Genomic DNA, 20,778 nt, shown 5'->3' with positions numbered 1-20,778 from the left:
AGTTAACAGAACACTAAGAAAGAAGGTACAAATAAACACAGAGGAATGGGAGCACTGTGACGGGAGCAACCCAATAAACCTAAACTACCTGAAGCTATGTAATCCTACACAGTACCACATATTGGGAGGGTTGTTCCTGTCCTTCAGAGCGAGAAGCTCTTTTAAGTTACTTCTTGAAAAACTGGTTTTAGACTAGGAATTTGCTAAGCCTGTCCATGTAGCTCTTTCTAGTTCCTTCAAATCTGAATGAGACTCTAGTTGGATAGAGTATTCTTGGGGAGGTGTTCATTTTTTTAATTTATTTTTTAATTTTTTTTTTTTATTAAATCACCATGTGGAAAGTTACAAAGCCTTCAGGCTTAAGTCTTGGTTATACAGTACTCAAACACACCCATCCCTTCACCAGTGCACATATTCTACCACCAGGAACCCCAGTATACCTTCCCCCACCACGCCCTCAATCCCCCGCCTGTGTAGCTGATACATTTCACTTTACTTTTCTCTTTACTTTGATTGCATTCAATATTTCAACAAAAAACTGTCTATTATTGTTTGGAGTTTCCGCCGTCAAAGTCAGACCTGTTGAAAAGGAAGCATTTGATAATTTGTTTTCCATTGCTGACATTGAAGAGATATGAGGTCTTGAATTTCTGTATTTTAGTAACTAAGTCCAGGGAAATTTCTGCCAGAAATTGCATCACTGCCAGCTCGTACCTTCCTTTTGTGGTCGTCATAAGATGGTGGCCGGGGCTCAGTTCATAGTCTAGAGACATTTCTGCAAGAAGCTGCTGGTGCCCAAAGTAGTTTAGCTGGCCTCCAGGGCCATACAGTAAGTCCCTTTTTTGATCATCACTGTATCACTGTCATCCCATTGTTTCTCGATTTACTCGAACGGGCACCAGTAACGTCTCTATTACACTCAGCCCTGAGATTTTAGCAGCCTCTCCTTACTCGTCTTTCCCAATGATTGGAGGCTCTTTCAGGGTCAGGGGAATGAGGCCTATTGCTACTGTTTTTTGCATATCAGATATATCACGGGTAACTTGCCAGGATCTGCCATACAGGCGGGATACTCTCGGTAGCTTGCCAGGCTCTCCAAGAGGTATGTATATATCTGTTAACCGTATTTTGGATATGAATATGGTACGGGGAGCTTGCCACGCTCTCCCAAGTGGGCAATAGAGTCTCGGTAGCTTGTCAGGTTCTCCAAGAGGGAGAACTAGGCTATTAGATGTCACATGGCCGCTTCCGGGAGTTTGGTTTTATAGTCTCTGGATGTTGACCATTGATGGGATTACATGGCACTGTGGGCAGTCTCTGGGTGTGACCGTCTAGCTACTAGAAAATGGGGGAACTGGGTGGAAGAGGCCCAGACCTGATCCAAGCAGCCTTGGATGTCTTGGCCCCAAGTCCTGCACACCTGGGTTCCTCCACTGGCTGCCCCATGCATGAGGCACGTCTGAACATGTGGAGAGTGGTCTTGAGCATGGCCATGGCTGGGTTCCAGAGGTCCTCAACTGTCGAGGCTCTGCTTGTTTGATTATATGCTTTCAATATTCTGTCTCTGTTTTTGGCTTTTATCATTTTGAGTATAATGTGTCTTGGAGTTTTTCTAGTTGGGTCTATTTTCACTTGGCCTCGAATCTCGCTGCTTTTAATCCTCAACTCTGGGAAATTTTTAGACATGATTTTCTTTAACTATTGCTTCTTCATCACATTTGCCTTTCTGTTCTTCGGGGACTCCAGTGATTCTTAATGTTGTTCCTCTTGAGCTCATCCTATAATTCTCTAGTATCCTGTTCATTTCTTTTCAGATTAATTTTCACCGTCTGTTGTTTCCTCCTCCTCATATTGGAACTTGGTTTCAATTGGCTCATATTGGAGCTTGGCTTGGTCTTTTGCTTGGCTTCTTTCATTCTATTCAGAATGTCTGTTGAGTTTTTTTTTTATCACCGACTCTGTTCATTTCTGTCATTTTTGATTATAGTAGCTTTTTCCTTTCATCTCTTATTTTTTCTTGAGCATTGCTCACTACCTTGTGTCATCATTTCTTTGAGCTCACAGATCACTGTTATCACTAGACACTGTGAGGATTTGCTGGTGTTGTTTATGTCTCCAGTGGTGTTTTCATGTACTGAGCTAGGTGGGCTTCTCCATTTTTCCCATTGATTTTCTCGTGTTCTTGCTGTGCTAGGGTGAGTCTTTGCAGCTAGATCCCCCGGAAGATGCTGAGGAGTTTGGTTGGGGTTGCTCTTCCTTCTCTGTCCCTCTTCATCAAATGACAGGAAGAATAGCTATGAGCAATGTGTCATCTGTTGAGCAGTTCTGTTGTGGAGTCTGCTACAACCTAGCTGGAAGGGTTCTGCCTCTTGTTCCAGATTAGACCGGTGATGTCTGCTGGAGGCAAGCCTCACTTGAAATGGTGGAGCAGCCTGTTTATAATGTTTTTGTTATATGTCCGAGACAATATAATTTTAAACATTTTAATATATTTAAAATTGTATATACTTAAACTTGATTTTTGCACTTGACTATTAAATATGAAGTCAAACACAATTTCTTTTCATTATATTACTGGGAGATACACAGTTACAAAGTTGTTCATGATCGGGTTTCAGTCATACAATGTTTCCACACCCATCCCTTCACCAATGCACATTTCCAACCACGAATATCCCCGGTTTCCCTCTCACCAACTACCTACCTTCTTTTCTGCCTTCCTCCCCCCTTTCACTCTCTCCTTTTACTACTCATTGTGGTTTGCAACACAAGTATTAAAAGGTTATTATGTATATCTCTTTACCTTCTTTCAGTAGTCAGTTCTTGTCCAAGGTGACCATTCTATTTTTGTCCTTTATCAGAGTGGTCCCTTCTCTGTCCTCATAACCCTTCCACATATCCCCACCACCACTTGTGGCAAGCTTCCAACCATGCAGCTTTTGTATACAAATTTATTTTTTGTAGGAGCTTTTTGGTAGAGTCTTTAGGATTTTCTAAATATAGTATCATGTCATCTGCAGATAGTGAGTGCTTGACCTCTTCCTTTCCTATCTGCATGCCCTTGATAGCTTTTTCTTCCCTAACTGCTATGGCAAGAACTTCCAATACTGTATTGAATAGGAGTGGTGAGAGTGGGCAACTTTGTCTTGTGCCTGATCTTAGAGGGAAGGCCTTTAGTTTCTCCCCATTGAGTATATTTGCTGTGGGCTTGTGGTTAATGGCTTTGACTGTATTGAGGAAAGTTCCTTCATCTCCCATTTTGTTGAGTTTTTATCATGAGTGGATGCTGGATCTTGTCAGTGCTTTTCTTGGCATCTATTAGATATGATTATATGGGATTCTGTTTTCTTTTATTGATACGGTATATTATGTTGATTGACTCGTGTATGTTAAATCATCCTTGTATCCCCAGGATGAAATCTACTTGGTCATCATTCAAAAACAATTTCTATCCTTGAGATAACTATATTGTTCTTTACATGAATTGACATTTTCCTATAGAAAATTTAATATAACACATCAGTGTATTTTTAAGATATTTGGCTTTAGCATGAAGACTGTATAATCACTACATTGGTGCATCAGCAACATACGGAAGCTGTTCTCTTGTACAAATCTGGAGTTCTTGTAATTTTTTTGTTACTAATTTTTTAATTTTTAGTACTGGGCATTAAACCAGGCAGGGCCTCACACACTGCAGGATGTTTGCTCAGACACCAAGCACATCCCAGCCCAGCTTACTTGTTTTTTTTCTCTCTGCTAAAATCTAAATATACTAAGTTGAGTTATTCTTGTTAATTACAGTTCCTTCCCTCCTGCTTTATTTGATTTAAATATGTCTTTGTTTTAGTTTGCTTTCTTCCCTTTAGACAATTGAAGGATCAATGAGATGATAGAGAATTACTGAACTGGAAGAGACCTTGAATATCATTGAGTCTTATATTTCTTCCATTATTACCCATTTCCCACTTGTCTGCTTTATTTATGGGGGAGGGCACATACCCAGTGGTGCTCAGGAGCTACTACTCCTGGCTAGGTGCTCGAGTCGCTTCTTGTGGGACCATGTGAGGTGCCAGGGTTCCAAGTGGGATTGGCACCATGCAAAGCAAGCACCTTAACCCCTATAAATCTCTGGGCCTCATTTCCTGTATTAGACGTGAAAAAGAGAATAAAACAAGTAACTTGACTTGATCCAAAATTAGGCTGAACTAAAAATTGTTGCCTCTTCAGAATATCTTTAGGGTCTTAAAAATCTGAGAGGTCTGTTTTACTCCTTGGGCCAGTCAGCTGAGAAAAGTCATGAGTAGAGAAGTTCTTTCAAAACACTAAGCCAGAAGATGGTGATCTCCGCGACTCAGAGAATAGCTTGCCTCTGTGGTCCACAGGGAGAAGGCCTGGAAGCAGAGTTTAGAAAAGGCGGCTTGCAGACGGGTGGGCCCAGGTGGTCAGTAAGTCCCCGTCTGGGCTGTTCCTCTGGACTGATTATAGTGAGGGCACACCTGGCAGTGCTTGGCTGGGTGCTGTGGCCCAGCTTTAATGCCCAAGCCTAGCATTGCTTAGGTACCACTAGAGCTACAACCAGTGGTTTTCAGGGGCATTTGTGCTGGGGTTGAGCTCAGGCCTCAGGCCTGTTTAAGCACGCATGCTACCTTAGGGCCACGTTTCTCCCCAGGATGCTGGTTTGAACTTCATCTCTTCTTGTAGGCCTATATGTCCTTAAAATCCAGTGCTGATTCCAGAGTGAGCGGTTCAAGGATCAGGGTAGAGGCTATAATGACGTAACCTTAGAGGTCACACATTTCTTTGCTGTCTCACTGATCACACGGATCAGCTCTGCTCAGCACGGGGAACACTGCCAGAATTTAAAGAGCATTGAGGATCATCTTGGAGTATAGTTGCAGTACTTCCCAACTGTAGCAATCTGTTCTTCCATCTAAGTACAGATTGGACCAGCATTTGGATACTTATTTGCGGCCACAACATAGTGAATTTGTGTCTGCAGTAGACTCAGGCTTTCAGAATACTGTACATTGTTTATTTATGTACTTCTCTGCAGAACACTAATGTGCCAAACTTGTTAAAGAGGTTTGGGTTGATTTTGTTTTTTAATTATTATTTTATGATCTGTTGAGAAGAAAACTTACATGATCTAGGATTGTCTAATGGTGACTTCCTCAGCATTATATAGTATATATATATATACACACACATATGCTAGAGGATGTATATACATATATATGCATACATATATATACACGTGTGTGTGTGTGTGTATCCTCTAGTATATATACTGTATATCCTCCAGCTTTAACATGTTGGGGAAGTCTTGACTGTCTGGTCAATAGATGTAATTTTTATTATTTTAGTCTCAGCATTGGATCCAGGCATCACCTGGAAGAAGTGAACATGGGGCATATTTCACTTACAAAGTAATGAATTCTGACTGTAATCTGATTTGGTGCAGGCATATTTGTACTGCTGGAGTGGTATGGAAGAGTAATGCTGCCTTTTTGAAGTGCAATGAAAATCGTGACTGAAAATAATCTTTAGAAGAGTAAACACATGATTAAGTCTGATGGGGAAGGGGCCAGGAGATTTATTGATCTAGTCTCTTTTTAGTTTAAACATCTCAGATACTCTGTTAAATATAGTGTGTGTGTGTGTGTGTGTGTGTGTGTGTGTTCATGTGTGTTCAAAGGATAAGGTTGGGATGGAGATGTGTTAAATTTAGAAACATATAGTTGGTATTTAAAATTTTCAACAAAAAGAGAGAAAGCAATCCTAGATCAAGCCCTTAGGACTCTGAATGAAGATGTGAACCATTTAGGAAATCAGAGGAAGGAGGACAGTCAGGAGAAAGTGTCATAGAAACAAAAGAAAGAGGTTTCTTTCTGGTAGAAGAGAGTGACAGCTTTACTTCTTATTACTGAGATTGTTGTACTAAGATAAGGGCCAAAATATTTGGCCACATTTAATCTTTGCTAACTTTGTTGAACTTCAGGAAATTATCTAGGATTCGGGTAGGTTAAATGGGAAATTAAGACTTTAGAAAATAGAGACAAGAAATAGTTTACTTGTGGGGCTGGGGAGGTGGGGGGAAGGGGGAGGTATATCGTGATTCTTGGTGGTGGAATATGTGCACTGGTGAAGGGATGGGTGTTTGAGCATTGTATAACTGAGACTTTAACCTGAAAGCTTTGTAACTTTCCACATGGTGAATTAATAAAAGAACTAAAAATAAAATAAAATAAAATCTACATTTATGTCAAAAAAAAAAAAGAAATAGTTTACTTGGTCAAGTTTTACTGTGTGTTGAAAATAGAAAAGTGGTGTCATATCTAGGATGAGGGAACAGGAAGAGAAGAGGGATTTGTAAAGATGAGTTTATTAGAGCACGTTTGCATGATCTTCAGAATGATCCATTAGAAAAAGTTGATTACAGAAGTGAGAGGGGGCCATACAGGTGCTTCTTGAAGCTATCTGGAACCCATTGATTGTCCAAGTGAATAGGAGTAGGGTACTTTTTCCACTTTAATAGGAGTGAAGTGGCCCAGTTCTGTCCATTTTCACATTGAATTTTATCTGTGTGTATTTCTGCTATTTTCCCTTAAAGAATAGAAAAAGTGGGCCAGATAGTATAGCTGTATGGCCTTGAACATTGCCAATCCAGATGTGATCTCTGGCACCTCAGATGATTGTTTGAGCACAGCCTGGTGTCTTCCCTGAGTGCAGACTCAGGAATAAGCCCTGAACATTTCTGGGTAGGACCCCAAAGCAAACAAACAAAAAAGTCAAAAGGTTTATTAGAGAATAGTAGCACTGTAGCACTGTCATCCCATTGTTCATCGATTTGTTTGAGCTGGCACCAATAATGTCTCCATTGTGAGACTCCTTGGTACTGTTTTTGGCATATCGAATACATCACAGGTAGCTTGCCAGGCTCTGCCGTGCAGGCGGGATACTCTCGGTAGCTTGCCGGGCTCTCCGAGAGGGACAGAGGAATTGAACCGGAGTCGGCTGAGTGCAAGGCAAACGCCTTACCCACTGTGCTATCACTCTAGTCCTAGAACCTGCAAACAAAGCCCTCAAGGTCCTTTACTTAGTAGTTCTAGAAATTTTAGGTACCAAAATTCTCAGCGATTAAATGGAGCACTGGTAGGATAAGTTTTGTAACCAATTTTATAACTCTAGAAACTGATGTTTTAAACTAAACCATTACTCTTTGAACCTGTTTTCATGTATCATAATTATTTTAACTCACAAGATTTTCTAGGTCAAATATTCTAGTCCAGTACAGATACAAATGTGTACATTGCCGTAACAGCATAAGACCTTTGAGTCATCAATTTTTATGAAACGTGAGAAAGCCATTTTTTTTTTACTTAATTTCAGTAGTTCTTGTACCTTTGTTATTTCAAATTATGAGCTTTCTACACCAGATACAATCATGCTTTCAGATACAGAAAGAGATCCTTAGTTTTTACCAAACTTTGATATAAGCATAAGAAAACATTTGAACTGCCAGTGTTATTTTGATGTCTTCTATGTCTCTGTTATTTATAAAACAACCCTAAATTCTCATTAAGGTATCTCTGCACTGTCTCACAAAACTCTTATCTCTCTGCTGCTTTTGGCTCTAGCTCCCGGCCCTTTCTAAATACAGGTTCTGGAACTGAGAGAACCTCAGGGAATCAAGAAACTGTTAACTTTTTCCAGTAAGATCCAGATTGAGAATTTGTATTTCTTAAACCTTTTAAGTTGCTGGGTTGCATACTTCTGATTTCATCAGACCTAGCACTAACAGAAAAACAGACAATGAACTGACTACGAACAGTTAATCATATGATCTTGCATTTTCCTGCCTCCTCTGCTTTGATTATCCCATTTTTTAAACTTCCTGCAAAAAGATCAAACTGCAAGATGGTCTGGTAATGCAAACTGCCATTCACTGGCTGTCTTTCCCTGTGCCTTAGCTTGTCCTCAGGCCTTGCTGTGTTATGGAGGTCAACAAGATGCTTCTTATTTAAACTACCTAGTTGGAAGCCCCCTTAATGAGCAACCAAAAAGAGGATCTTTGGGTATCGATGTAGAATTTCCCAAGTTTCCTGAGTACTGGCAATGACTTATCAAAAAGGATGGTCCCTTGGCAAAACTTTGTTGTAACTTGCCACATATTCCCGGCCTTCTGCTGGCTTGCTGCATTTCTCTGGCTTTTTACCTGCCTTTTACACTTTTTTTTTTATCTGCCTTACTTTGCCTAGAGCTGAGCCCGCTGGCTACCTCTATTAGAATTTTAGTTGACCCCTAGCTGATCTAGACTGGGTGGGGAAAGGATTTCTGCCTGGGAGCTGATCTGCCTTAGTTTCCCTTTATCTTCTCATTAGTGGGTTTTCCTCCTGTCCCTCCCGTAGTCAATGGTGACTCAAGACCGACAAAGGAGGCGTGCCTCTTTGCAGATTCCACTCAGGTGCTTGCCTGGCCAGTGGAGAACTTAGCCATAGTGGTTCAGCATTGTGACTTGCGACTGGCATCTATGCCAGCGCCACCCTTGACCGTACGTCCTCTGTGGAATCGCAGGCAGCCCACTCAAGCTCTGTGACTTCGAGGGACTTTAAGAGTGGAGCCACAAAATCACGCCTGATAGGAGGACCTATTAGGGTGCTCATGCACACACACACATTCACACAGAGGTTATCACATTCCTCCCCCCCCCCCCCCCCGGAGATTTTAAGGGAGCATACCTTCACAGCAGATTTTCCACAGGTTACCTCCTTCTTCGCGAATTTCTTCACTGCATGGTCCCCAGAGCAAAATTAGTTAAGAGTATAGATTTTGGGGTCAACTGGGCCTGACCCATAATGATCAGGAGAAAGGGACAAGTTAAACAAACAAAATAACAACAGAGACCCCTTAAACAGATTAGCACCAAGTCACTCAACATGTACACACCGGCCGGTCAGACACAGTACTCTCACAGACAAATTACTCTCCTGATCTGAGTGATCTGGGTGTGAGAGAATAGCATATACACTAAAGAATCAGAGTGCATGCATACATTTGACAAAGTAGATTGTTTCTAAGGAAAATAAGTAGTTGATCTGGTCAGTCAGAGTGCAGACGTATTCCAGGAGAGTGGCCTGCTGCTTATGGGTATGGATTTGAATATTAACTCCTTACACCATTTGCAAACCTTTTTTCCGGTTCCACAGATTGTCCTTTTGTTTTATTGATGACTTCCTTGCTGCATAAAACTTCTTAGGTTTTTGTTTTCTTTTGACTGTATACCCAAAATTAGGATCCTTGAATCATATGGCTTAGCTTCAGTTTAATTTAGTTTTGTTTTAGTCTCAGTATTTTAACTTTATGTTGCTTTTGCTTCTGATGCCAAAAAAAAAAAAAAAAATACTGCCCAGACTAACACCAAGTAGCTTACTACTAATGCCTTCTTTCTTCTAAGAGTTCTATTTTTTGACTTTGTTGTGTTTTGTTTTGGAGGCCATATTCGGTGGTATTAAGAGTTTTCTCTTGGCATTCAGCTCCTGGTGATGTTCAGGGGACCAAGCTCAGTGCTGAGGATTGAGCCCAGACCTACGTGCAAGGCATGTGTTCAGCCTGTTTTCTCTCCAGCCGTCTTGTAAGAGTTTTATAGTTTCGGATCTTACATTCAAGTCTTTAATCCATTGTGATTTAAGTTTTTGGTATGGTGTAAAATAGAGGCCCAGGTGAGTCTCTTGTATGTGACTGTCATGATTTCACTTTCATTTTGTGGAGACCTTTTTTTCTGTTGTATCTCTGTGTACTTCTTTGATATAAATTAATTGATCATATCTGTATGCCTTTGTGTATGAATTTCTGTTCTCTTCCACTGATCTATGTGTTTCTTTGCCAATATTAACTCTTTTACTACACACAGTAATTTTAATATAGTGATTTTTTTTTAATAGTTTGACTGCAGAAAGTGTAATGTCTCCAATGTTGCTCTTCTTTCCTAAGATTGCTTTAGCAGTTGGGCACCTTTAGTTTGCTAAAAACTGTGGTATTAAGGAAAATGTTGGCATTCTATTTCTGTGAAAAATGCTCTTGAAATTTTAATAGTGGTAACATTGAATCTGTTTTTATAGGTTCTGTAAGTTAGGATTGATTTAGGTAGTGTAGATATTTTAATAATAATAGTTCAGCAAATATCGAACACAAATGCAGAATACCTTTCCATGTTTGTCTTAACTTCATTTCAAAAATGAATTAAAGTTTTCAGCATGCAAAACTTTTACCACTTTGGCTATTCCTTTTGTTTTGGGACCACACCTGGCAATTCTCAGCTGTTACTCTTGGCAACGGCACTCAGAAATTACTACTGACAATTCTCAGGGTACCCTATGGCATGCCAGGGATCAAACCTGGGTCAGCTGCATGCAAGGCACCCACTGTGCTATATCTCCACCCCTCTTTGACTATTCTTAAATATTTCATCATTTTTAATAGTGTTGTATCTGAGGCATAATTTTAATTTTCTTTAAGTGTACCTAAAGTATAGTTAAGCAGACTCATTATTACTAGTGAGATAGTTTCTAGCACTTCATAAATACAAATGGGTGAATTATTTGAATAAATCTGTACTGTATCTAGTTATAAAGGTTTCTTTTAACTGGAGTTTCTTTGGTATAGGCATTTAGAAGACTGTCCTTTTTCTTTTGATTTATTTTTGTCTTTTTTGGGTCACACTTGGCAATACTCTGGTACTCCTGGTTTTGCATTCAGAAATTACTCCTGGCAGTGCTTGGGATACTATGTGGAATGCTGGGGATTGAACGTGGGTTGGTTTCGTGCAAGGCAAATGCCCTACATGCTGTACTATTGCCCTGGCCCCTCTTTCTCTTTTTTGTGTGCCTTTTTGTTTGTTATTTGTGCTAGAGTTGAGTCCATGGTATAATGCCTTGAAAACATGCATTCTAATACTGGATCTCTTTAAGAAATTTTGAAAAATATTGCCGGTTTTGAATGTATCCTCGGTATTACTTTTTAAATATATTTGTCTGTTTAATAGATAAAAGGACTGGAGCGATAGTACGGTGGTAAGGTGTTTGCCTTGCGCATGGCCAACACGGGTTCAGTTCCTCCATCCATCTCACCTGGCAAGCTACCGAGAGTATCCCACCTGCATGGCAGAGCCTGGCAAGCTACCCATAGCGTATTCAATATGCCAAAAACAGTAACCACGAGTCTTAAAGTGGAGACGTTACTGGTGCCCGCTCAGGCAAATTGATGAACAACGGGATGACAGTGCCACAATAGATGAAAATGATAGTCTTTTTTATCTCTTTGATTCATTAATACAGAAGAATGTGTTCTGTAAATTTATTAGTACTACATATTTTTCCCCATGTTAATAGCTTATATATGCGAGGAAAACTTTTTGACAGGAAGAAGTACTTTTTCTCTGGTAAGGGGGCCTTCAGCCGCACAGCTTTGTAAACCACAGGCTTTTCACATTGATGTGCCTGCCTGCCGCTGGGGAGCCTGCATGTTTGAGCTCAGTGGTGTTGGTGCCACTTTCTTCTGGCAGCACCACCAATGGTTGGCTGACCTAGTTGTAAAAGCTCTTTAAGCTTCTTGAATGATCCTATCTTACTTCAGAAATCGAGTTTTACAGCTGTGTTGAATTTTGTTTATCTTACACTGTTTGAAGTATTTATTTTCTCTACAGAAAGTTGTATTTTGCAATAATATTTATTCAGCATTTGCTCTATGGTTATTATTGCCTGAGTACATCTACATTGATGCTCTTTGATGATTAATTTTAAATCGTTTCATAAGTAACATTTTTTTTACTCTTTGAAGATGTCAGTATTGGAACTTGGAGGTGGCTGCAAATGTGGCCACATGCTCCAGAAATTCCAGGATATGCACCTGAGCCATGAGTTTACATAGCAGGGGTTGTGGGATGTGGGTGTGACTGCTGGGACTTATGGAAGTACTGGGGGTGGACTGGGGCAGCTGCCTGCTACCCACTCCAAGAAGACTCCAGAATTCTCAGCCTGAAAATAGGTGTGCCTGGAATTTTCGGCAGTTTACTATCTCTGCAGAGATTAGTTGTGAAGTGGTGGAGTTGGGCCATTGGCATGGCAACAGCTGTGGGGTGTGGATGCTCCTGAGATGCTTTGGCAGTGCAGGGACTTGGCTCGCCAACCCTCCCAAGGGCAACCCAGCATTTTCATCTAGGAGGTGGTGTACCTGTGAATTTTTGCAGTTTATCTTGCATCTCTTCTGAGATTTAATCGTGAGTCTATTGAGTTGGGCAGATGGAGAGCTTACATGGCAGCAGTTGTGGGATGTGGGTCAACTAATACTTACTGAAATCCAATTATGTACAAAATAATGTAAAATGCACTGTGAGGCATAAATGAAATCAAGTGTTCCTCCAGGGTTCTTCTAGTCAGTTATGGGAACAGATACAGAGAGAGAGTGGCAGAAATGTGTTACAGGAACAGTGGGAGGAAAAAGTAGGCTGAACTGATTCTAGGTAAGTTGATTTCTTCATGGAAAAGTATTTTTAAACCAAACTTGATGTGAACCAGTAGAGCAATTTTCAGTCTCTTACCTTTAAAATGTATTTCACAGTTTACTTATTCATATTTGACCTCACAACAGTTCAGTGGGATCAGCCAAACTGAAAATTAATAGCTGATCCTTAGAATAGTTGAGTGACTTAGTCTTAGTAATATTCACAAAATGAATATTTGTAACTTGAACCTAAGTCTTCACTTCCTACACTAGTATTTTCCTGTCTTGCAATAAAGGTAAAGACTGAAAACTAAAGTGAGTTTATGATACAAGTTTAGGATACAAGTTCTGAAATAGTTGCAGCAGGCAGAGCTACGGCTTCATAGAGGTGTCTGCTTCCTTAACCCCAGGATTTGTGAATGTTAGATTATGTAGAAGAGAGAATTAAAACTGCAGATAGAATTAAAGTTGCCAAAGAGGTAACTTGAAAAGGAGGTTATCTTGGATTGTTGAGAATGCAAGAGGAAGCAGTCAGAGTAAGTTCAGTCAGGGTCAGAATGCTACAAACTGTCAAAGACAGTACTGCATGTTTGCTGGAGGAAGGAGGCCTTGAACTGAAGAATGTAGTGGAAGAGAAAAGAAAGAAGAATTTGTCCTCAGGGACTTGAGGGAAAGAGCCATTTAGATACCTTGATTTTTAGCACATTGAGGCCTATTTTAAACTTCTGAACTATGGGAATGAAACAATAAATTTTGTTTTAAACTACTAAGTTTGTGGTAATTTGTCATGAAATGTAATACATAGAGGACAGCTGTTTAGTCTAAGAATACTAACATACCATTCAGGCCATAGTATTGTTAAATTTCAGCTTTTTCACACCTGTGACCAGCATTTGTCTTGTGTATGGTCTCCATGGACTGGGGGATGGAACTGAGGTGGGAGATCAGTGGTTTCCAACCCCGCTGCACCTGGGTCGCTGCAATGCTCTGCATTGGTGGTGGAAGAACACTGCTTTACCTGTCACTGTCAGCAGTGGGCTTCCAAGCAAGAACTGATTCTGAGGGGAGTGTGAAGCACTGTATTCAAAGCTTGATGATTAGAGAAGAGGAAAGACTCTGTTACTGATATCAGGAGCATTTCTTTTAAGAAACTGGCCCGTGGTAACAGCAAACAGATGTTTCTGGCTTGCTGTAGACTGATTTGATCTCTTACTTCATTTGACATCATCAACAATTGCAAGTGAGATAAATGGTCTTTTAAACAGTTTGGATTTGGGATCTGACCCATTCTCTCGTTAGGCATTTTCATCATGCCATACATAACCCAGTTGTTAATGTAAATACTCAAGATTTCTGAATGAATATGAGCTTGGGGGGGGGGGGTAGGGGCGGAGGTTGGGGCCACACCCAGAGATGCCCAGGGCTTACTTTTGACTTTGAACGGAGGGGATCACTCCTGTTGGGCTCAGGGGACCATATGCAGTACTGGGGATTGAACAAGGGTGAGCCATGTACAAGTTGAGCACTTTTCCTGCTGTGCTACCTTGCCAGCCCTTGTTGTTTCTTCATAGTCATCTGTTCTCTGTACTGTCCTTGAGTTTGCCAGAGGAAATGAGGTATTGGCAAAGCACAGCAGTCAGCTAAAGGACCTGAATGATAATACTGGTGTTAGGTGCTTGCATGGGCTTGACTCTCGTTCAGTCCCTGGCACCACATGTTTCCTTGAGCACCCCTGGAGTGAGCCCTAGTGTAGGGCAAGAGTAATCCAGAGGACCATCAGTTGTGCCCCCACGCAGTGCTTGCCTCCCAACCAAAAATGGGCAGCCGAAAAACACGAAGTTGAGCTCATTCTCTGTTGATTGATTTGTTGTTTGTAGTCTTGTTTGTTGGGTTGGTTTCCTAGAGCCTACCCAGTGGTACTCGGGCTACTCCTAGCTCACTGCTCTGGGATCCTTCATGACACTGCTGAGAGGATCATGTGATATGAGGGTCAAACCTGGGCCTCTTCCATGCAGAGAAAGTGCTCCAGACCATCTGAGTTATCTTGACTTCTCTCTTCTGTTCTGTGGTGTTTTTTTTGTTTTTAGGTTTTTTGGGGGGGCCACACTTGGCGATGCTTACGGCTTACTCCTGGCTCTGTGCTCAAGGATCATTCCTTGGAGCTTGGGGGACAAGATGGGCCACCTAGGGTGCCAGAAATGGAATCCAGATCTGCCCTACCACTGTGCTATCACTCGGGCCCTTTCTGTTTTGTTTTTAACATTTTGAGTTTAAATTAGACCAAACATGGCTGGAGTGATAGCACAGTGGGTAGGACGTTTGCCTTGCACACGGCCGACCCAGGTTTGATTCCCAGCATCCCATATGGTCCCCCGAGCACTGTCAGGAGTAATTCCTGAGTGCATGAGCCAGGAGTAGTAACCCCTGTGCATCGCTGGGTGTGACGCCAAAAAGCAAAAAATAGAAAGGTCTTTCTAAATTAGACCAAACATGTCTATGTTAAAATGAACTGCAAGATTTAAGATCTCAGTTTTACTAATCTTATTAATCCTATCAGTCCTACTTAGTCATAAACTTATTATGTGGTAGTAAGTTCTGAACTTTTTTTTTATGGTGAATTGCATTTTCATAACATTAACTTTTGTTTGCTTAAAATAATCAAGCTGATCTTATATTGAAATAGGTATTTTAAATTAATCTTGTAGGACCATGCAGTTTGACAGTATTCAGATATAATTTTTTTTTCTTTTTGGGTCACACCTGGTGATGCACAGGGGTTACTCCTGGCTCTACACTCAGGGACCACCCCTGGCGGTGCTCAGGGGACCATATGGGATGCTGGGAATCGAACCCGGGTCGGCCGGGTCCAAGGCAAACGTCCTACCCGCTGTGCTCTCCAGCCCCTCAGATATAATTTGTTTCTGTAATTTTGATTAAAAAGTATCCTTAATGCTTGTATATATGTAGTATACATAATAGCTGTGCTCTCCAGCCCCTCAGATATAATTTGTTTCTGTAATTTTGATTAAAAAGTATCCTTAATGCTTGTACATACATAGTATACATAATAGTATTTTAATTAATTAGCATGGCTGAGCTTTATTGAGATATGTACAAACCTGGTAGTGCAAATTAATGCTCCAGTAACTTGAAATTGAGCTTCAGTAACTTAAACTTGAAATGTTAAAAACAAAACAGAAAGGGCCCAAGTGATAGCACAGTGGTAGGGCACCTGCCGTGTACCTGGCAGATTTTTTATATATAGTTTTTTAAATAGTCAAATATATTTTAAAAAATAAAATTCAAATCAGACTATTTTTGGACTTGAAACTGGTTTGAAAATCTTACTGATAATTGAGTTGATTACAGTCATAAATGTCACTTTTAGATTGACTTGCTTTTACATTTGAATTGCAGTGAGCATATAAAGGTTTTTGCTGTCTTTAAAATTTTCATTTGAATCTCTTATACCCTGCGATTTAGACAAATATTTTGCCTGCCAGATGGTTAACTAAAGAATAGCTTGAGGGGCTGGAGCGATAGCACAGCAGGTAGGAAGCAGCCGACCCAGGTTCGATTCTCAGCATTCCATATGGTCCCCTGAGCACCGCCAGGAGTAATTCCTGAGTGCAGAGCCTGGAGTAACCCCTATGCATCACCAGGTGTGACCCCCCCCCCATAAAAAAAGAATAGCTTGAATTATACAAGATATTAGACTTGTGTTTTTTTTCTTTAGGGTACATAGGAGTTATTTTTAGGTGTTTCTAAAATGTATTCTTTGTTTTGATGTTTTTTCCCAGAAATTCTAGGTCTTATGAGAAGTTTTCTGTTCTGAACATCTCATAAATAGTGACTGTCATCACTAGTGACTGTATGCATGATTAAGTGCTGTTCAATGAGTCATGTACTTGATGTAGTAAGAGTATCTAAAATCATGTCCTCACAGAAGGGATATCTGAAATAGAACCAGGTTTATTTGCATGTTTCTTTCTCAAGTATGACACGTATTTGTTTCTAAGTATATTTAAACGTTTAAGGGATAATTTTCATAGTGATAAGTGATCCCTATTTATTAATTCAACAGATATTTAGGGGCTAAGTACCTATATGCCAGTCACTGTACCAGACCAAGAAAAATGCCCTGAACTACAAAAAAAAAAAAAAAAGAAAGAAAGAAAAGAAAAGTAAAGAAAAGGCAAGAATCAGATCAGAAAAGGCAAGAATCATCCTGTTACCTTTGTAGGGTAATCTCTGAGAACATGTATTGTGTGTACAGTACTTTGATGTAATTTTTCCATATTAAATAGCAACTTAGTATGCTATTTAATAGTCTCTTTTCGTGCTCCTAATTAGGAAAATCTAACAAAACCGAAGCACTAGGCTGCCCAGTAACTCCGGTGACGTAGTTGTGAGTGGCCAGAGTCGCAATGAGACACGGACCCGGTATTCTGCCGTCCTGCCTTTGCTAGGGACTGAGGCAGTGTCAGCCTGGCCCTCAGTGACCTGTCACGTGGCTCGCTTTTCTCCTTGCGCCTGTAAACTCAGCCTGGGCGCTGGCGGGTGGCGCCCCAGGGCGCTTGGGTGCGCGGGCGCCGGGCACCTCCCATTGGCTGGGCACGTCCACGTGAGCGGCATGTGGCCGTGCGGCCAGCCTGCGGGTGGCAGTGGAGACGGGATGGAGGTGCTGCCGGGCTCGGAGATGGGGTAGGTGCGGGCGAGGGCTGGCCGGGAGGCCGGGAGGCGGCGGGAGTGGGAGACTGGGGGAGGCTTTGTGTTCCCTGCCTATTGACGGTATCTAAGGAGACTGGTGGAGGGCAACAAAGAACCCTGCGCCTGGCCGGGCGCCGAGGCTACCTCCTCCCGGCCACAAAGGGCCGCTCTGAGGACGGGAGCGAGCAAGCTGCAGTGCAGCAGAGACAGGGTGGCAGGGCTCGGAAAATGCTGGTCCACGGACAGAGCCCTCGGGCACGGGGTGCAGGGAGATGCGGGTCTTTGTTGGGTCCCCAGTGGCGCTAGCGGCGCTGTGCAGACTGCAGCAGTCCTCTGCCTGCTAACATGAAACCCAGACTACAGCATCCCTCTCTGCCTGCTAGCACCAAAGACAGACTGTAGCATCCCCTCTGCCTGCTAGCACCAAAGACAGACTGCAGCATCCCTCTCTGTCTGCTAGCACCAAAGACAGACTGCAGCATCCCTCTCTGCCTGCTAGCACCAAAGACAGACTGCAGCATCCCTCTCTGCCTGCTAGCACCAAAGACAGACTGCAGCATCCCTCTCTGCCTGCTAGCACCAAAGACAGACTGCAGCATCCCTCTCTGTCTGCTAGCACCAAAGACAGACTGCAGCATCCCTCTCTGCCTGCTAGCACCAAAGACAGACTGCAGCATCCCTCTCTGCATGGTAGCACCAAAGACACTGACTGCAGCAACCCTTCCTGCCTTCTAGCACGAAACACAGACTGCAGCATCCCTCTGCATGGTAGCACCAAGACAGCTTGCAGAGACTGTGCTGCAGTGCCGGCAGTCAGATCCATGGGTTCTCACTACCACCTGAGGGGAAAATGTGGGCAGTTTTCAAGGTAGAAAAAATATCAGGCTGACTGACAAAAGAATATATCAGACATTTTGAGTAATCTCACAGGAAAGATGCCGGTTTCCTTGCTTTCGCATAAATCCTGTAGAAGATCTTAATAAATAATGTATGGAATGGTGAATCTTTTCCTTTGTCAGTACAGCTTTATACCATTAATTAGTAAGAGTAACTGCTCTACATTGTTAATCACTTTGTGAAATGTTATAGTAATATATTTTCGTGTGGCTTAAAATATAAGATCTATATTTAGTCGTTGGTACCTCTTGGTTTTTAGTTATTAAATACAGTCTGAAGCACATATTTTTAAATTAAAGCACCATTACTTTTCTTTACCATGTATTTCTATTTAATGAATGCTCCCAAGGTACATTCTTGACATAAAGTGTTTTCATTGCATATGTTTTCCCCTTAAATGTCTAAAAACATAACGTTTGGGAATTGAGAGCATTTTAGATGTCGTATTTTTATTATATTTATGTTGGCCAGCCTGCCACACCTCTCTACCCCCTGAATAGGATGACAATGGCTTTTGCAAAACCCTCCAGGATGAATGCAATTTAAAAATAGTGCTTAAATAGTACAGTGTCTTGAGAAAATCTGTAATTCTGTTTTCATAATTTTTTTCAGGATAATTAGGCTTGAATAAATAAGACTTATGAAGTTTTTGTTTATGAGTTAAAACAATTTATTTTAAATTTCATTGATGAGTTAAAGCAGTTTTTTTAAATAATGTCTGCTTTAAGAATATTTTTATAGATATCAAGACTAATAATTATTAAGACCTCTTTTTGCAGTCTGATGAAATTATAGCTAGAATTGATGTCACATTAAAATTTCAAGTGAAATTTAATGGCTAATACCATTCAATTTTTTGAACCCTAATGTTGTCTAAGCATTTCAGATGCTTATTTTTATGTAAATTATATTATGTTTCCATTTCATAAGTTTTTCTTTCCATTTTTAATGTTAGAGTATATCTAATTCAGTGTGTTGTGACTTTATCCAAGGTCATGTATAAGAATGGAAAGAACATAAGCATTCTTAACTGCATTTTACTTTAACTTGTAACAGTATCTTATAACATAAAATAGTATATACATTATTTGAAGAAAAGTATTAATCATTGATAGATCATTTATCAAATGAAATTGTACTTAGTTATTGATTTTTAAGTACAATATAAAAATGTTTTTTAAAGAACATGGAGAGTACATTTTAAAAAATGTAAGCAAATGGAGGTAGCATTTTCATAGGGGCATTCTGCATGCTTCTTTTGATGGGGGGAATATGGGAGGTGGCCACACCCGGTGGTGCTTAGGACTTAGACCTGGCTCTGCATTCAGGGTGGTTTCAGGAGTTGAACTAGGTTGGCTGCATGCAAGGCAAGTGCTTTGCCCTGAACTATTTCTCTGGCTCCTTTCATATTATTGATCATATGTAGTTTTTATTTGGTTTAAGGCCTCACCCAGCAGTATTCCAGGGCTGTTCCTGGCTCTGTGCTCAGAGTGACCCCTGGTAATACTCTTGGGATCCTGTGCAGTGTGAGGGACTAAACCAGGGTCAGCCACGTGTATGCAGGGCAAGGATCTTACCCATCCCCTCTTGCCAGACCCTGATAAGATACAGTGTTATTTGAGTTCTGATAAAATATTTGAGACCCTGATAAAATACAATGCTATTTGAGTTCTGATTTAGAATTTATGTAGAATTTTTCAGAATTAAGAAAATTAAATTTTAAAAAATTTCCCCCTTACTGTATGAATACTGTTTGAATATAGTATGAATAAGACTGAACTTTAGTGGCTGGCTTTAGTGTCTTTTGAAATTATTCTTGTTAATTGTATAACCAGTATTGAACTATTAAGATATGAAAAAGTTAAATAATCGTAATGATGCTTGTGAACTGAATCAGAACTGTTGATGGTTGATGTTTTTGATGTATTTATTACCCTTTGGCTTTTTTTTTCTCTTTTTTTTTTTTGGAGGGGGGGTTGGTTCACACCCGGTGATGCACAGGAGTCACTTCTGGCTCTGCATTCAGGAATTACCCCTGGCAGTGCTCAGGGGATCATACGGGATGCTGGAAATTGAACCCGGGTTGGCTGCATGCAAGGCCCTACCCACTGTGCTATCACTCCAGCCCCTACCCTTTGGATTTTTAAAAATTAATTTTCTCTTTAACTGGCCCTAATTGTACTTAATTTGACCAATATTTTTATGTTAAACATTCTCTTTTGATTTTTTACTTTTCTCCCTCCTCCCTATTTTCTCTCACTGTGTCTGAGTAACACCTTACATAGAACTCAAGATGTTACAGAATATAATGTAAAGAAGGTGAGACATACTTTAAATATAGAGCTGGAATTGATAGTACAGAGATTAAGACACTTACCCTGTTCCCTGCTAGCCCTGTTTCAATCCCTGATACTACGAGTGATCCCCAAGCATCACCAGAAATGATCCTTGATCATAGAGCCAGGAGTAATCTTTGTGAACTGCCTAAAAACAACAGGAGACCCAAAAGCCACTCACTGTATTTGAGAGCCTACTAAGTGTGAGTCTTAGGGAAGTACTGGGGAGTCCTTTTATACATGGAAACTAAGAAATGGACATTAGAGTGATGTTCATTTGACTGTGCTGGGTAAATGGGCTTGCTCTTTTTTGAGGGAGTCACACCAGTGATGC

At 40.9% G+C, this 20,778-nt stretch overlaps 1 protein-coding gene across 7 annotated transcripts in view; it reads left to right on the top strand.

The window, feature by feature from the left end:
* Nucleotides 1-20,778, top strand: part of APC (APC regulator of WNT signaling pathway) — a 146,302-nt gene that overhangs the window by 16,691 nt on the left and 108,833 nt on the right. For 4 of the 7 annotated variants that reach the window (XM_055123985.1, XM_055123984.1, XM_055123981.1 and 1 more), the window contains exon 1: nt 17,125-17,205. The exons of 2 other annotated variants lie outside the window; for them this stretch is intronic. The gene's annotated coding sequence lies outside the window, so the exon portion shown is untranslated. Of the gene's footprint in view, nt 1-17,124; nt 17,206-20,778 lie in introns of those variants that run through there. One more of the 7 variants, XM_055123983.1, reaches the window with a different exon arrangement.

The sequence above is a fragment of the Sorex araneus genome, chromosome 1 (assembly GCF_027595985.1).
Source record: "Sorex araneus isolate mSorAra2 chromosome 1, mSorAra2.pri, whole genome shotgun sequence".
Taxonomy (NCBI): domain Eukaryota; kingdom Metazoa; phylum Chordata; class Mammalia; order Eulipotyphla; family Soricidae; genus Sorex; species Sorex araneus.
Note: the sequence above shows the minus strand (reverse complement) of the source record. Positions and strands in the feature narration are given on the sequence as shown.